The 13566-nt window shown below is 39.0% G+C and overlaps 1 pseudogene; it reads left to right on the top strand.

Moving 5' to 3' along the window:
- Positions 1-2642: 2642 nt before the first annotated feature.
- On the top strand, positions 2643-2767 carry LOC125158066 (uncharacterized; annotated as a pseudogene).
- The last annotated feature ends 10799 nt before the right edge of the window (positions 2768-13566 follow it).

Here is a 13566-nt window from a genome sequence, read left to right as displayed (position 1 = left end):
TCAAAGTCGAGCCATGCATCCTTTCTGACTTCGGTTCTATGAAGCTAGATATCAACCAAAAGAAAAAAATCTGGAAAGCACAAATACATGGAGGTTAAATAACATGCTAGTAAACAATGAATGTGTCAACCAAGGAATCAAAGAGGAAATCAAAATATACATGGAGACAAATAAAAATAAAACAGAACAGTCCAAAATCTTTGGGATGCAGCAAAAGCTATTCTAAGTGGGAAGTTTAGAGCAATACATGGAACTAGAAAAAAAAACAGTAGAAGGAAAGAAATAACAAAGATTAGAGAAGAAATAAATGAAATAGAAACAACAACAACAAAAAACAATAGAACAATGAAACCAGGAGCTGATTCTGTGAAAGGATTAAAAAAAATTGATAAACCTTTATCCAGTCTCATTGAGAGACAGACAGAGAGAGAGAGAGAGAGAGAGAGAGAGAGAGAGAGAGGACTCAAACAAAATTAGAAATGAAAGAGGAGAAAGAAAAACCAATACCACAGAAATACCAAAGATTATAAGAGAATACTATGAAAACTTATATGCCAACAAGTTAGACAACCTACAAGAAATGGATAAATTCCTAGAAACATATAACCTCCCAAAACTGAATCAGAAAGAAATAGAAAACTTGAACAGACCTATTACCAGGAAGAAAATTTGAACAGACCTATTACCAGGAATGAAATTGAATCAATAATCAAAAAACTTCCAACAAACAAATGTCGAGGATGGAACAGCTTCACAGGTGATTTCTACTGAACATTTAAAGAAGAGTTAATACCTAGTTTTCTCAAACTATTATTCCAAGAAATTGAAGAAGGAAAACTTCCAAATTCATCTGATGAGGCCATAATTACCCTGATAACAAAACCAGATACTACAAAAAGAGAACTACAGGCCAATATCTCTGATGAACATGATGCAAAATTCTCAACAAAATATTACCAAACTGAATCCAACAATACATCTAAAAAAAAAGTTCACAACAATTAAATGGGATTCATTCCTGAGATGCAAGGGTGATACAGTGTTCACAAATCAATGTGACACATCACATCAATAAAAGAGAGGATAAAAACTATATGATCATTTCAGCAGATGCAGAAAAAGCATTTGACAAAGCACAACATGCATTCATGATAAAAACTCTCAGCAAAGTAGGCTTAAAGGGAACTACCTCAACATAATGCAGGCCATATATGAAAAACCCACAACTACCATTATACTCAATGGGGAAAAACTGAGAGCTTGCAACCTAAAAACAGGAACAAGACAAGGATGTCCACTCTCACCACTTTTATTCAACATAGTACTGGAAGTCCTATCCGTAGCAATCCGACAACTAAAAGGAATAAAGGGCCTTCAAATTGATAAGGAAAATTTAAAACTTTCACTATTTGCAGACGACATGATATTATATATAGAAAATACTAAACACCCCACCAAAAAACTACTAGAACTGATAAATGAGTTCAGTAAAGTTGTAGGATACAAAATCAATGCACGTAAATCTGTTGCATTTCTATACATTAATAATGAAGCAGAATAAATAAATATTAAGACAATAATCCCATTTACAGTTGCATCAAAAATACTAAAATACCTAGAAATAAACTTAACTAAAGAGGTGAGAAGGCCTGTACCCTGAAAACTAGAATTCATTGATGACACCAACAATTGGAAAGACATTCCATGCTCATGGATTGGAAGAACAAATATTGTTAAAATGTCCATACAACCAAAGCAATCTACAGATTTAATTCAATTCCCATCAAAATACCAAAAGCATTTTTCACATAACTAAAACAAACAATCCCCAAATTTGTATGGAACCACAAAAGACCTTGAGTAGCCAAAGCAATCTTGAAAAAGAAAAACAAAGCTGGATGTGTCACAATTGCAGACTTAAAGTTATATTACAAAGCTCTAGTATTCAAAACAGTATGGTACTTGCACAAACGTGGACACATAGATCAATGTAGCAGAATAGAGAGCCCAGAAATAAACCCATGATTATATGGTCAATTCATCTTCAGTAAAGGAGGCAAGAATACACAATGGGAAAAAGTCTATTCAACAAATGGTGTTGGGAAAAGTGGAAAGCTACATAAAAAAGAAGGACACTGGATTTTTTCTTACACCATACACTGAAATAAATTCAAAATGGATTAAGAAATCTTGTCATGATGAGCACTGGATGATGTATGAAATTGTTGAACCACTGTATTGTACACCTGAAACTAATATAATATTGTATGTTATCTACACTGAAATTAAAATTTTTTAAATGGGTTAAGGACCTAAATGTGAGACCTGAAACCATAAAAATCCTAGAAGAGAGCACAAGCAGTATTTTCTCTGACATCAGTCCTAACAATATTTTTCTAAATATGTTTCCTAAGGCAAAGGAAACAAAAGCAAAAATAAACTATTGGGAGTACATCAAAATTAAAAGCTTCTGCACAGCAAAGGAAACAATAAACACAACTAAAAGACAACCTACTGAAGGGGAGAAGATATTTGCAATTGACATATCTGATAAAGGTATCCAAAATATATAAAGAACTTATAAAACTCAACACCAAAAAAAAAACCCCTACAAATAATCCAATTTAAAAATGGGCAGAAGAAGCTTTGCGCAGTGGCAGTATCGTAGCCAATGAGGTTTATCCAAGGCGCGATTATTGCTAATTGAAAGCTTTTCCCAAATGGGCAGAAGACATGAATATACATTTATCCAAAGACATACAGATGACCAACAGACCCATGAAAAGGTGCTCAACATCACTCATCATCAGGGAAATGCAAGTCGAAACCCCAATGAGATGTCACCTCACACCTGTCAGAATGGATAAAACAAAAAACTCAAGAAATGACAAGTGTTGGCAAGAATGTGGGAAAAAAGGAATCCTCATGCACTGCTGGTGGAAATGCAAACTGATGCAGTTACTGTGGAAAATAGTATGGAGGTTCTTCAAAAAAACTAAAAATAGAATTATCATATGATCCAGTAATCGCACTACTCAGTATTTACCCAAAGAATATGTAAACACTAATTTGAAAGGATATATGCACCCCTATGTAGCATTATTTACAATAGCCAAATTATGGAAGCAGCTTAAGTGTCCATTGGTAGATGGATAGATAAAAAAGTGATACACATGCAAACACACACACACACACACACACACACACACACGCGCGCGCGCGCGCGCATGCATACACATTATTCAGCCACAAAAAAGAATGAAATCTTGCCATTTGCAACAACATGGATGGATCTAGAGACTTCAATGCTAAGTGACATAAGTCAGAGAAAGACAAATACGATATGATTTCACTCATATGTGCTATTTAAGAAGCAATACAAATGAACAAGGGGAAATAAGAAACAAACCAAAGGAGAGACTCTTAACTATAGAGAACAAACTGCTGGTTAGCAGAGGGTAGGTGGTGGGTGGGATGGGTGAAATAAGTGAAGGGGATTAAGAATACACTTATCTTGATGAGCACTGAGAAATACATGGAATCGTTGAATCACTTTATTGTACACCTGAAACTAATTACACACTGTATGTTAGCTATAGTGTAAAGTAAAATCAAAATTAAACATTTTTTATGTATGAAATTTATTGACAAATTGGTTTCCATACAACACTCAGTGCTCATCCCAAAAGGTGCCCTCCTCAATACCCATCACCCACCCTCTCCTCCCTCCCACCCCCCATCAACCCTCAGTTTGTTCTCAGTTTTTAACAGTCTCTTATACTTTGGCTCTCTCCCACTCTAACCTCTTTTTTTTTTCCTTCCCCTCCCCCATGGGTTCCTGTTAAGTTTCTCAGGATCCACATAAGAGTGAAACCATATGGTATCTGTCTTTCTCTGTATGGCTTATTTCACTTAGCATCACACTCTCCAGTTCCATCCACGTTGCTACAAAGGGCCATATTTCAATTTTTCTCATTGCCACGTAGTATTCCATTGTGTATATAAACCACAATTTCTTTATCCATTCATCAGTTGATGGACATTTAGGCTCTTTCCATAATTTGGCTATTGTTGAGAGTGCTGCTATGAACATTGGGGTATAAGTGCCCCTATGCATCAGTACTCTTGTATCCCTTGGATAAATTCCTAGCAGTGCTATTGCTGAGTCATAGGGTAGGTCTATTTTTAATTTTCTGAGGAACCTCCACACTGTTTTCCAGAGCGGCTGCACCAATTTGCATTCCCACCAACAGTGCAAGAGGGTTCCCTTTTCTCCACATCCTCTCCAGCATCTATAGTCTCTTGATTTGTTCATTTTGGCCACTCTGACTGGCGTGAGGTGATACCTGAGTGTGGTTTTGATTTGTATTTCCCTGATAAGGAGCAACGCTGAACATCTTTTCATGTGCCTGTTGGCCATCCGGATGTCTTCTTTAGAGAACTGTCTATTCATGTTTTCTGCCCATTTCTTCACTGGGTTATTTGTTTTTCGGGTGTGGAGTTTGGTGAGCTCTTTATAGATTTTGGATACTAGCCCTTTGTCCGATATGTCATTTGCAAATATCTTTTCCCATTCCGTTGGTTGCCTTTTAGTTTTGTTGGTTGTTTCCTTTGCTGTGCAGAAGCTTTTTATCTTCATATGGCCCCAGTAATTCACTTTTGGTTTTAATTCCCGTGCCTTTGGGGATGTGTCGAGTAAGAGACTGCTACAGCTGAGGTCAGAGAGGTCTTTTCCTGCTTTCTCCTCTAGGGTTTTGATGGTTTCCTGTCTCACATTTAGGTCCTTTATCCATTTTGAGTTTATTTTTGTGAATGGTGTGAGAAAGTGGTCTAGTTTCAACCTTCTGCATGTTGCTGTCCAGTTCTCCCAGCACCATTTGTTAAAGAGGCTGTCTTTTTTCCATTGGATGTTCTTTCCTGCTTTGTCAAAGATGAGTTGGCCATACATTTGTGGGTCTAGTTCTGGGGTTTCTATTCTATTCCATTGGTCTATGTGTCTGTTTTGGTGCCAATACCATGCTGTCTTGATGATGACAGCTTTGTAGTAGAGGCTAAAGTCTGGGATTGTGATGCCTCCTGCTTTGGTCTTCTTCTTCAAAATTACTTTGGCTATTCGGGGCCTTTTGTGGTTCCATATGAATTTTAGGATTGCTTGTTCTAGTTTCGAGAAGAATGCTGGTGCAATTTTGATTGGGATTGCATTGAATGTGTAGATAGCTTTGGGTAGTATTGACATTTTGACAATATTTATTTTTCCAATCCATGAGCAGGGAATGTCTTTCCATTTCTTTAAATCTTCTTCAATTTCCTTCATAAGCTTTCTATAGTTTTCAGCATACAGATCCTTTATATCTTTGGTTAGATTTATTCCTAGGTATTTTATGCTTCTTGGTGCAATTGTGAATGGGATCAGTTTCTTTATTTGTCTTTCTGTTGCTTCATTGTTAGTGTATAAGAATGCAACTGATTTCTGTACATTGATTTTGTATCCTGCAACTTTGCTGAATTCATGGATCAGTTCTAGCAGGCTTTTGGTGGAGTCTATTGGATTTTCCATGTATAATATCATGTCATCTGCAAAAAGCGAAAGCTTGACTTCATCTTTGCCATTTTTGATGCCTTTGATTTCCTTTTGTTGTCTGATTGCTGATGCTAGAACTTCCAACACTATGTTAAACAACAGCGGTGAGAGTGGGCATCCCTGTCATGTTCCTGATCTCAGGGAAAAAGCTCTCAGTTTTTCCCCGTTGAGGATGATGTTAGCTGTGGGCTTTTCATAAATGGCTTTTATGATCTTTAAGTATGTTCCTTCTATCCCGACTTTCTCAAGGGTTTTTATTAAGAAAGGTGCTGGATTTTGTCAAAGGCCTTTTCTGCATCGATTGACAGGATCATATGGTTCTTCTCTTTTTTTTTGTTAATGTTATTATCACGTTGATTGATTTGCGAATGTTGAACCAGCCCTGCATCCCAGGAATGAATCCCACTTGATCATGGTGAATAATTCTTTTTATATGCCGTTGAATTCGATTTGCTAGTATCTTATTGAGAATTTTTGCATCCATATTCATCAGGGATATTGGCCTGTAGTTCTCTTTTTTGACTGGGTCTCTGTCTGGTTTAGGAATCAAAGTAATACTGGCTTCCTCGAATGAATCTGAAAGTTTTCCTTCCCTTTCTATTTTTTGGAATAGCTTGAGAAGGATAGGTATTATCTCTGCTTTAAACGTCTGGTAGAACTCCCCTGGGAAGCCATCTGGTCCTGGACTCTTATTTGTTGGGAGATTTTTGATAACCGATTCAATTTCTTCGCTGGTTATGGGTCTGTTCAAGCTTTCTATTTCCTCCTGATTGAGTTTTGGAAGAGTGTGGGTGTTCAGGAATTTGTCCATTTCTTCCAGGTTGTCCAATTTGTTAGCATATAATTTTTCATAGTATTCCCTGATAATTGCTTGTATCTCTGAGGAATGGGTTGTAATAATTCCATTTTCATTCATGATTTTATCTATTTGGGTCATCTCCCTTTTCTTTTTGAGAAGCCTGGCTAGAGGTTTGTCAATTTTGTTTATTTTTTCAAAAAACCAACTCTTGGTTTCATTGATCTGCTCTCCAGTTTTTTTAGATTCTATATTATTTATTTCTTCTCTGATCTTTATTATTTCTCTTCTTCTGCTGGGTTTAGACTGCCTTTGCTGTTCTGCTTCTATTTCCTTTAGGTGTGCTGTTAGATTTTGTATTTGGGATTTTTCTTGTTTCTTGAGATAGGCCTGGATTGTAATGTATTTTCCTCTCAGGACTGCCTTCACTGCATCCCAAAGCGTTTGGATTGTTGTATTTTCATTTTCGTTTGTTTCCATATATTTTTAAATTTCTTCTCTAATTGCCTGGTTGACCCACTCATTCGTTAGTAGGGTGTTCTTTAACCTCCATGCTTTTGGAGGTTTTCCAGACTTTTTTCCTGTGGTTGATTTCAAGCTTCATAGCATTTGGTCTGAAAGTATGCATGGTATAATTTCAATTCTTGTAAACTTATGAAGGGCTGTTTTGTGACCCAGTATATGATCTATCTTGGAGAATGTTCCATGTGCACTCGAGAAGAAAGTATATTCTGTTGCTTTGGGATGCAGAGTTCTAAATATATCTGTCAAGTCCATCTGATCCAATGTCTCATTCAGGGCCCTTATTTCTTTATTGACCGTGTGTCTAGATGATCTATCCATTTCTGTAAGTGGTGTATTAAAGTCCCCTGCAATGACCACATTCTTATCAATAAGGTTGCTTATGTTTGTGAGTAATTGTTTTATATATTTGGGGGCTCCGGTATTCGGCGCATAGACATTTATAATTGTTAGCTCTTCCTGATGGATAGACCCTGTAACTATTATATAATGTCCTTCTTCATCTCTTGTTACAGCCTTTAAAGTCTAGTTTGTCTGATATAAGTATGGCTACTCCAGCTTTCTTTTGGCTTCCAGTAGCATGATAAATAGTTCTCCATCCCCTCACTCTCAATCTAAAGGTGTCCTCAGGTCTAAAATGAGTCTCTTGTAGACAGCAAATAGATGGGTCTTGTTTTTTTATCCATTCTGATACCCTATGTCTTTTGGTTGGCCCATTTAATCCATTTACATTCAGTGTTATTATAGAAAGATACGGGTTTAGAGTCATTGTGATGTCTGTATGTTTTATGCTTGTAGTGATGTCTCTGGGACTTTGTCTCACAGGGTCCCCCTTAGGATCTCTTGTAGGGCTGGTTTAGTGGTGACAAATTCCTTCAGTTTTTGTTTGTTTGGGAAGACCTTTATCTCTCCTTCTATTCTAAATGACAGACTTGCTGGATAAAGGATTCTCAGCTACATATTTTTTCTGTCTAGCACACTGAAAATCTCGTGCCAATTCTTTCTGGCCTGCCAAGTTTCAAAAGAGAGATCAGTCACGAGTCTTATAGGTCTCCCTTTATATGTGAGGGCACGTTTACCCCTTGCTGCTTTCAGAATTTTCTCTTTATCCTTGTATTTTGCCAGTTTCACTATGATATGTCTTGCAGAAGATCGATTCAAGTTACGTCTGAAGGGAGTTCTCTGTGCCTCTTGGATTTCAATGCCTTTTTCCTTCCCCAGTTCAGGGAAGTTCTCAGCTATTATTTCTTCAAGTACCCCTTCAGCACCTTTCCCTCTCTCTTCCTCCTCTGGGATACCAATTATGCGTATATTATTTCTTTTCAGTGTATCACTTAGTTCTCTAATTTTCCCCTCATACTCCTGGATTTTTTTTCTCTCTTTTTCTCAGCTTCCTCTTTTTCCATAACTTTATCTTCTAGTTCACCTATTCTCTCCTCTGCCTCTTCAATCCAAGCTGTGTTGGTTTCCATTTTGTTTTGCATTTCATTTAAAGCGTTTTTCAGCTCCTCGTGACTGTTCCTTAGTCCCTTGATCTCTGTAGCAAGAGATTCTCTGCTGTCCTCTATACTGTTTTCAAGCCCAGCAATTAATTTTATGACTATTATTCTAAATTCACTTTCTGTTATATTATTTAAATCATTTTGATCAGGTCATTAGCTGTTGTTATTTCCTGGAGATTTTACTGAGGGGAATTCTTCCGCTTGGTCATTTTGGATAGTCCCTGGCGTGGTGAGGACCTGCAGGGCACTTCCCCTGTGCTGTGGTGTATAACTGGAGTTGGTGGGCGGGGCCACAGTCAGACCTGATGTCTGCCCCCAGCCCACCGCTGGGGCCACAGTCAGACTGGTGTGTGCCTTCTCTTCCCCTCTCCTAGGGGCGGGATTCACTGTGGGGTGGCGTGGCCCGTCTGGGCTACTTGCACACTGCCAGGCTTGTGATGCTGGGGATCTGACGTATTAGCTGGGGTGGGTAGGCAAGGTGCACGGGGGCAGGAGGGGCAGGCTTAGCTCACTTCTCCTTAGGTGATCCACTTCAGTAGGGGCCCTGTGGTAGCGGGAGGGAGTCAGATCCGCTGCCGGAGGTTTGGCTCCGCAGCAGCACACAGTTGGGTGTTTGCGCAGAGCGAGCAAATTCCCTGGCAGGAACTGGTTCCCTTTGGGATTTTGGCTGGGGGATGGGCGGGGGAGATGGCGCTGGCGAGCGCCTTTGTTTCCCACCAAACTGAGCTCTGTTGTCAGGGGGCTCAGCAGCTCTCCCTCCCTTTGTCCTCCAGCCTTCCCGCTTTCCGAGCAGAGCTGTTAACTTATGACCTCCCAGACGCTAAGTCGCGCTTGTTGTGGGAACACAGTCCGTCAGGCCCCTCCGCTTTTGCAAGCTAGACTCGGGGGCTCTGCTTGGCCGGCGAGCCGCCCCTCCGCCCCGGCTCCCTCCCGCCAGTCCGTGGAGCGCGCACCGCCTCGCCGCCCTTCCTACCCTCTTCCGTGGGCCTCTCGTCTGCGCTTGGCTCCGGCGACTCTGTTCTGCTAATCCTCTGGAGGTTTTCTGGGTTATTTAGGCAGGTGTAGGTGGAATCTAAGTGATCAGCAGGACGCGCAGTGAGCCCAGCGTCCTCCTATGCCGCCATCTTCTCCTGTTTCCCAAAATTAAACATTTTTAAAAAGAGGGGCGCCTGGGTGGCTTGGTCGGTTAAGCGTGCAACTTCGGCTCAGGTCATTATCTCGTGGTCTGTGACTTCGAGCCCCGTGTCGGGCTCTGTGCTGACAGCTCAGAGCCTGGAGCCTGCTTCCGATTCTGTGTCTCCCTCTCTCTGTCCCTCCCCCGTGTGTGCTCTTTCTTGTTCTCAAAAATAAATAAACATAAAAAAAATTTTAATTCTTTTAAAAAGAAACAAAGTGATTCTCCTCTCCAAAGAAAGGAATCCTCCAGTTTTCCCAACTGCCTTTGGATCAGCAAGGAGAAATAGCTGTATGTATTCATAAATGATTGTTCAATCTCATTCTTAGTAGACACTAGAGTCACACTCAATACCTTTAATTGCTTCTAGTTTCCTACCATTCTCTGTCAGGTTAATAAAACACCTCAGGTGGGACCTACCAATTGAACACATTTTCTCCTTCTCTTTTAACCATATGCCTATCTCTTAGGGAGTCTTAACTTCTCAATATGCCTTTAACTGCTGTCCTTCCACACTCCCTAACCTATTCAGAATGGACCTTTGAGCAAAATGGAGAGCTACTATAAGGTATGTACTCAAAGGCTGTTTCTTGATCTCCTAGACTCTGATAACCCAGTATGCCATCTTACTGATAACTTCCCTCAACTACTTGAGTACCACCTATAGATTACTCCTGAGTCCCCTTAAAATTACTTCAGTTTTCTGAATTAATTTCTTCAGTACCCAATGTCCTTTGGGCTCCCTCATCTACAGACAAGGGAAAAATGAAGGACATAGAACCTTTATAAGTCTGTATTGAGCCCACAACGCCTCTGCCTAAATTGGCCAGTATCCCTTAAACCTGAAATCACTAGAGGGAGTATGACCAATTGTGGCAGATTTCATAGATAAAGGTTTAATCATTCTTTGTACTAGTGGCTGCAAAACTCCTGTCCTTCCAGTAAAACCAGACTGATGGACATAGGCACTACTTTGTACAAGACATAAGGGCTATGAATCATATAGTATTGCCCACATTTCCCTACAGTCCCCAACCCAAACACTACCTGTTTTCTATACTTCCAAATTCAACACACTTCAGAGTAGTAGATGTCTGTTCAGCCTTCTTTAGTGTTCCCTTACATCCTAATTTCCAATACCTTTTCACCTTAACATGAGAAAAACAGCAATACGCCTGGACTCGGATGCCACAATACCTCAATTGAAGCCCCTTCATACTTATCTTAGGTTCTCAATCACAATCTCCAAGACTTACAATTTCTCTGCTCCTCTACCTTAATCCAACATGCAGGTGAGTTGCTCTTGTATCCACATGATCTAACCTTTTCTCAACAGGGCTCTCTTTATCTCTCAGAAACTTTCTCTATAAAAGGATATACAGATTGTAAAGATAAATTACAATTTTGTTGGACCCAGATTCACCATCTAAGCCCTGATATATCCTAGGAAGGCAAATACCTCTGAGTAGATAGAAGCATAGCCATTTAAAACTGCCCTCATCCTATTCCAAAAGACAACTTAGTGGATTTGGAAGATTTAGAGAATAGGGCAGTTGGTAGATTCCCAAATTTTCTTAATTAACTGCCGCTTTCTATGACATGACTAAAATTGGCATCCCTGAACCTCTGCCTTCAGAGGTCACTGCAGTTAGCCTTTGACCAACTCAAAGTTACTATCCACAGCCCTGCCATTCTGAGTCACCCCAAAATTATACTAAGTATTATTTTTCTGTTTATACATAAAAGAAATGGTTATGTTCTTACAGTTTTATCTCAGAAATACAATGAAAATCAGTGATTCATTGGGTATTACAACCTTTCTCTCTACCCAGTAGTTAAACATAATCTCCTTTGTCTGAGGGCAGTAGCTACAACTACATTTAATCTTGGTCACCTGTCTACCTAATGGTACCTCAAGCAATCCAAACTCTTTTCACCAAAGCACTCAACATTTCTCTGCTTTCAGATTCACTTCCTATTAACACTGCTTCCATCCTCAGTGTATATTACCATCTATAGGAGTCATACTGTTTTTAAAATTTGAGATACAATTTTCATACCATAAAATGTATCCTTTTTCAGTGTACAATTCAGTGGGTTTTAGTATATTCACAAAGTTGTGCAACCGTCACCACTATCTAATTCCCAAAGATTTTCATCATCCCCAAAAGCAAAGCCATACCCACTAGCAGTCACTTCTCAGTCCCTTTTCCTCCCAACCATGGGAAACCATTATTGTACCTTCTATATCTATGGATGTGTATATCCTGGACATTTCATGTCCATAGAATCAAGCAATATGGGCTTTTGTGTCTGACTTTTTTCACCTGCTATGCTTTAAGGGTCATTCATGTTGTAGTATGCATCAGTACTTCATTACTTTTTCTTGCTAAATAATATCCCATTATATGCATATACCACATTTTGTTTAGCCATTCATAAGTTGATGGAGGTTTAGGTTGTTTCCACTTCTTGGCTACTATGAATATGGTTACTATAAACATTCATGCACAAGTTTTTGTGTAGACATATGTTTTTAATTCTCCTGGGTATATCCTTAGGATTGGAATTGCTAGATCAGATGATAACTCTACATTTAACCTTTTAAGAAACTACCAAACTATTCCACAGTGACAATGCCCATTTTACATTCCTACCAGCAATGTGTAGGGTTTCCATTTCCATATCCTCAGAACATTTGTCTTTTTTGATTATTGCCATCTTTGTGGGTGTGAAATAATATCTCAGTGTGGCTTTGATTTGAATTTCCCTGATGACTAATGTTGTTGAGTGTCTTCATGTGTTTATTGGACATTTGTATATTTTGGAATTATATCTTAATTCAGCTTTTTACTTCATCTTCCAAAGAAGGGAAAATCATGATTGTTTAAATTTAACCTAAGAATTTTGCCTGTCTCCATCTTGTTTCCTTGAACAATCTCTACTTAAAAATAAGGCTAAGAATTCTTTGTAGATGAGTCATATCTTGAGACTAACCTAATATTCTCAAGTTGGGTATGCGGTCTTCCCACCAGTTTGTTGAATATAACTCCCTTCCTGAAGTCAAGTTAACTTGACTCTAGCCTACCAATAGCAAAGAATCAAAGGGTTAACATATACACAGAAAGCAGATATGCCTTTGGTGTGGTTTGTTATTTTGGCATGCTATACAAACAACAGGGTTTTCTAACAGCTGCTGATACTTCCAATAAGCAGTGGGAGCATGTTCAAGCTTTACTAGATGCCTTGCTACACTCCATGGAAGTGGCTGTAATTAAAGTTGGAACATACTAAGGAACAAACCCATGCAGCAAAAAGAAATGCCTTGACTGACCAGTATGCTAAACAGGGTACTCTTACCCAAGCTCAATTGGCTCAGCAAATTAAAGATTATCTGATTATTCCAAATTACTTCTATGAAACCTTGAGCAAATTGCAGTTAAAGCATCAGACTGTGAAAAAAAATGATAGTGAGAGAGTTCTGGATGTTCCTACAATCAGGCTATAGAGATACCAACACTGTCCTTTGGTCTCTCCTTCAGCTATGGAGTGGTGGGGGGAAATGGGGAGACATTAATGCTGGGATTGCAGAAGTGTGTTGGGTCCTCTGTAATGGTACAGAGCTGGACTGGAGGGAGAATCTTGAGTTTTACAGATGGAGATTTTTGCACTTGAGTTTGTCTGTTGTAGGTAAGGTTGATACAGGGGATTTTACCTGGTGAAATCCATAACATAATAACTTATACTGAATCCTACTTGGGAGAAGTACCTGGAAATTTTTATTTTTAACAAGTAGTTCTGGTAATTGTTATAATCAGGCATATTCTGGAAACTGTTCTCATCTAACCATCTCAACTTGCAGATGGGGAAACTGAGACCAATAAAATAAAACTAAAATACTCAAAGCTACATAGTCAGTTAATTACAGAGCCAGGATAAAGCTTAATCAATTATGTCTTCTAAAATAGCCTTATATTAATTCCCCCAAAAC

The sequence above is a fragment of the Prionailurus viverrinus genome, chromosome X (assembly GCF_022837055.1).
Source record: "Prionailurus viverrinus isolate Anna chromosome X, UM_Priviv_1.0, whole genome shotgun sequence".
Taxonomy (NCBI): Eukaryota; Metazoa; Chordata; class Mammalia; order Carnivora; family Felidae; genus Prionailurus; species Prionailurus viverrinus.
Note: the sequence above shows the minus strand (reverse complement) of the source record. Positions and strands in the feature narration are given on the sequence as shown.